Source organism: Lissotriton helveticus, chromosome 3_2 (genome assembly GCF_964261635.1).
Source record: "Lissotriton helveticus chromosome 3_2, aLisHel1.1, whole genome shotgun sequence".
NCBI classification, from domain to species: domain Eukaryota; kingdom Metazoa; phylum Chordata; class Amphibia; order Caudata; family Salamandridae; genus Lissotriton; species Lissotriton helveticus.
In genome coordinates, this window is record NC_136062.1 from 169,288,323 (window position 1) to 169,293,554 (window position 5,232).

The window sequence follows — 5,232 nt, forward strand, 5'->3', positions numbered from 1 at the left end:
CCAGGCGCCATGGTTCTCCGAACTACTTAGAACACAGAAGAAACTGTGCAGAAATTCTGAGAGACAGTGGCAGAAAAATTACAACAATCATGAAAAAATCCTCTATAAAGTAGCACTTGATTGCGCAGGAAAAAATAAAATTTCCATCGCACAGATCGAATCCGCACAAGACTCTAATAAACAACTCTACCAAGTAGTCGCCAGACTATCAGGAAAAACATCAACCTGTATCCCAGCCCCCTCACAACCACTATGCAACTCCTTGGCTAACTACTTCTTTGAAAAGGTGAATGATATTTATGCTAACTTTTTGTCTCAGACTAATATTGACAATCAGCCCTCAATCTTGGGCACTACTGAATACTCCCCCTCTTTATTGCAATTTGACAGTACCACACCTGACCAGATTTCAAATTTAATTTCCATCATTAAGTAGGGCTCCGCCTCTGACCCCTGTCCTCCTGCCGTACTTAAACCAGTCGCTGACCTAACATCTGTAATGCAATGTTTACATCAGGCATATATCCCAGGATTTGGAAAAACCATCATTAAACCTTTGCTAAAAAAAACTAATCTGTATTCGAATGAAACAAAGAACTGCAGACCAATAGTTTGTCTGCCTTTTCCAGCCAAGATTTTTGAAAAAGTGATGAACACTCAGCTATCTAAGTATATTGAGGATCACCAACTTTTGGATGATGCTCAATGTGGCTTCCGTAAGGGCCACAGAACGGAAACGGCGCTTATTAAAGCATCTGAAGATATCAGGATCATACTAGATCAGGGAGGGACAGCTGTTGTTATATTGCTGGATTTCTCAGCAGCTTTTGACAAGGTCGATCATGCCATCCTGATCGACTGTGTCACAAAAATAGGCATCCAATACAAACCCAGAGCCCTGCTGTCCTCTTTTCTCACCAATCGTACACAATCAGTAAATCTCTGCACTTTCAACTCCGCCCAGTTGGCCCTCCCGTGTGGTGTTCCGCAAGGTTCATCCTTAAGTCCGACACTTTTTAACATCTATGTGTCGGACTTAGATAAAGTCATCAAAGCACACGGGATGGGCTTCACATCTTATGCCGATGATAAGCAACTAGTGTGCACTGTACATAATGATGGTGTCAAAGTAGCAGTCAACTTTCAGAAGGGTATGCTGGCCATCAGCAGTTGGATGGCCAACAATTGCCTTTAGTTCAACTCTGAGAAAACAGAGGTGATGACATTTGCCAAATTGTCACCCATCTGGTCCTCCTCCTGGTGGCCTTCTTCATTGAGTCCCCGACCATGCCCAGTTACCAAGGTTAGGAATCTGGGCTTCACATTTGACGACATACCTGCGCCAGGTATAATGTATGCAAGGGGGGCGTATTGACGCAAGAAAGGGTCATGGAAGTGACGCAGTGAAATCTATGAGATTTCACTGCGCCACTTCTACGACTCAAATGCGTCAAAATGTTACGCCTGCCTCACAGCAGGCGTAAGACTGACCCAGGCCCTTTCACATGGGGCTTGCCCCATGTGAAAGGAAACATTGCAGGAGTTGCGTCACTTTTGTGACACACTCCAGCAATGCGTCACTTTTGCGCCTACAGATACGTCAGAAATACTGACATATCTGTAACTCCTTGCGACATGATGCGTCATACTGTAAATATGACGCATCATTGGTGTCGCAAGGAGGGCGCAATGGAAAGTAATGCATCGCTGTTTTCACGCAGCGATGCGCCAATTTTCATAAATGAGGCCCCTGGTCTCCCAGCACCACATACATCACAGCAATCATTGAGCAGTTAACACATACATGGAGCCTCTTCAGTAAGCAGCTAGACTAAAGTGAAGAATAGTTCACACAAAAACAATCATAAAACCTTGGCCACAACAACTCTAATGCTAATTTTAACCCACGGCCGAAAACATGTGCACATTCAATCGAACGTGTAGATCGTATTTGCAACTCTTTCAGACACTGCGGCTGCCCGAGGCCACGCAGTGGCCATCAGGAGGGCGGCCCCTTAGATACAGAGGGCTTCCCCCCCGACCCTCTCTAGCCTCTCTCCTCCCCCGGGCTGGCGGAGTCCCGAGGGGAGTTAGGAGGAGCTGGGTGGGCATGTCCGGTGCGGCAGGCGGGGCGAGGGGTACTTAAACCCCCTCGCCATTTTCTCTGCCTCTTTGCCGCACCGGATGCGCCGTAGTGTCCTCGTGTGGGGACACACATTTTTCTCTGCGTCCTGCCTCTGCCCAGTGGTCATCCTCCGTCCCCGGGCCAGGTCGTCCGACCTGTCCCCCCTCGAGTGCTGAAGTGCGTGCGTGCCCGCCGCGGATCGCCAAATGTTGAGGTATGTTTGCCTCTCTCTATCCTCCCCCCCCCGGCCCCTTCCCTGGTAAGGTCCAGATTGAACAGGGGCCCTGTGGAAGGGGGGGGGGGAGGTGGCCACCGGCGGGTACTTGCCGGCGAGGGCTGATTGGCGGCACTGTGGCCTTGCGGGTTCTAGCCTAGGGGCAGCTAGCTGTATTTGGGCCTCCTACACGCTCGACCGTTGCGGTATGCGGAGGGGCTGGCAGAGGCTGTGTGGGCAGTTGAGGGCATGTAGCTCAGGGGGGAGCTCATGTTGCTCTTGCATGAGGTCACGGGTTCTACCCCTGGTATCCCCAGGAGACCCTGTTTAGATGACCGCTGGTCGACAGCGCGGGCCGGGACCTGATCCGGTGCTTTGCATGTGCGTGGCCATGGCCCATCCGCTTTCCCGACATGTTGTGCGAGGATTCTCCTCCCTGGCATGGCCATCCCAAGGGGGGTGCGCAAGAGATAGGGCCCCATCGAAAAGGCCTGGCGCAAGATCTCGTTTTAACACGGGTTGCCCTAGGTTCCCCATGTCGGACCTTTGGTTGCAGGGGAACCCGGCGGTCTTGCCGGGTTTGTGGCTTCCGCACTGCTTTGTCCGTTGTTGACCCTTAGCGTCTTACACAGGTGTCAGGCAGATTAATCAGGGCATACAGGGCGGTTGTTCTGGTCTTGGTTTTTGCTGGTGGTCAACTTCTCTTCGCCCAGGAGGTCGCGTGGGTCCCCCCTCCCCCCCACGACGGTTGTACTCTGATGACCTCGCTGTATGCAATCTATTTTCCCTCCCCCCCATACTTCTGTTATTTTAGGGCTGATCTCCCTTGGCGCTCTGGTGGAGCACAGAGCCGGTTTCTCTATAATCACAACTGCTCGCACACAGCACGTAAGGGCGAGGGCGCTCCGCGGCAGTAGAGAGGATGTAGCTCAGTGGTAGAGCGCATGCTTCGCGTGTATGAGGCCCCGGGTTCAATCCCCGGCATCTGCAGGAGTCTCAGTTTCTGTGTTTTGGTTTTTTCCAAAAGGATAGCCTACCTACATGTGGGAAGTAGAGTTTTACCAGGCCGTTGGGGGCCAGAAGCCCACTTAATTAGTTTGCTTTTTAAAATTGTAATAGGCATATTACATATTTTCAAGCAAAGCTGACAATTTTTCGGGTCAGTCAGCGAGACACAGCGAGTTAGAGAGACCAACTGGGTTGGGAAACTGACCCCCTCCCGTCACCCCCGCTCTTCAGTCTACATAGACTATGCTTCACTGTCCGGGGTGTATCTCAGTGGTAGAGCACGTGCTTCATATGTAGGAGGCCCTGGGTTGTATCCCCAACCTCTTCAGTCAATTTCATCTTGTGAACGGAGGGTGAGTCGATTTTCCTTTGCTGCCCGAACTCAATAGTTGTTCGCTTCGCACCTTCTGTCCCAGCGCCGGGGAATTATTGGCGAGTCCAGGCCTGCTAGAGATTTGCGTATTTGTACCACCAAAAAACATGTTGGTGGGGCGATAGGGAAAGCAGCAGCCTCTATTGCCTGAACGCTACGAGGAAAGTGTACTTCTAGCCTATATGCATTTGCGATGCAGTTTTGCAAATGTCATCACTTAAAGTGTAATTTTGCGCGGTCTGGTGCACGTGGGTAATGGCGTCCGTGTGCGGCCATTTTCTTGGCCTGCACGTTCACTGGGTCTGGCGCACAGGGGGGTTTGCGTCCGAGCGCAGCCTTTCCAATTTTGTCGGCATGTCTTACATGCCGCAGTCTCGCGGAGCCGACCATTGCCGCAATTATTAGGATACATGCGGGCTGCATATGGGGGGCCGCCCTCATGGACTGGACAGACTGAGCTTGGCGCACGGTCCTGCCTTCTTGGCCGCCCAACACAGAAATTCACCGGGAGCGGAGACGGACGCTTTCGCCTTCCAGCTGCATATCGGTCTGTGGGTACGGTTTTTTTTTCTGGCATAGAGCGGCGTGTTCGCCCCCCCCCTCCCATTTCGTTAAATTTTTTCATTTCTAAACGCTTTCGGTTGGAGCGTCTTTCTGCCCTCACGTTGGTATGGATGTGGCGTAAGGGGGCGCGCGGCGATTTGCATGCTGGTTAAGTCGGTCAGGGCTCAGGCGTATTGCACACCCCAGGCCTTTGGCTTCCCACGTCTGCACGCTCCTAGGTGCGTGCCTCACGCCCCGGTGTGTAGTCAGTCCCCTCGCATTTCTGGGTGACCGCTCGTCACGCAGCAGGTAGCGCAGACGAGTTGGGATTTGAGGGACAGTACCGCAAGCCTGTGCAACTGTATAAGGGTTTTCATTTCCTATGGCTCGCTCATCCAGGGCAACATTGCGGTTCATCCATATGCGTGGTGCCATACGTGTCAGGCTTCTAAGACACTGCACTCCGTCCTAGGGTGCACGGATCTGCCCTGGGCTGCGCAACTCGGACAACACCGGGAGCGGAGAGAGACGTTTTCGCTCTCGAGATTCTTGCCGGCCGTTGCTTCTGGATTGCTGGTTTTCGTGCCCCGTTCTGCGTGTCCACCGTTGGCCATTTTCCAGTTGCTCCCCCGCTGGTCGCGAGGCGGCCTTCCGCCCTCGCACCCCACGGTCTACCCCCCCCCCCTCTTTAATTTTCCTTTTATTTGGCCTTCTCGTCAGGGCTAGAGGTTTGTCTCCTCAGACATACGTCCCGATCCCGGGTGGGGGGGACTATTTAGTTGTGCGGGAGGGGGGCAGATACGGTTGAGGAGGCGCAGAGTGCGTTACACAAGCCAGCGTTGGGGGCCTTCCGGGTTCATGGCTGCACACTTTGGTGTTGATGTGGCATAGTGGAGCGCGCCGATTTGCATGTTGGTTAACGCTGTCAGAGCTTATGCGTGTTGTCATACCCCCAGGCCTTTTGGCTAT

General features: G+C 52.6%; 1 non-coding gene across 1 annotated transcript; it reads left to right on the forward strand.

Annotated features, from left to right (window-relative positions):
- Positions 1-3,257: 3,257 nt before the first annotated feature.
- TRNAA-CGC (transfer RNA alanine (anticodon CGC)) lies at positions 3,258-3,329 on the forward strand. The gene has a single exon. It is a non-coding gene; the product is annotated as a tRNA-Ala (tRNA).
- The last annotated feature ends 1,903 nt before the right edge of the window (positions 3,330-5,232 follow it).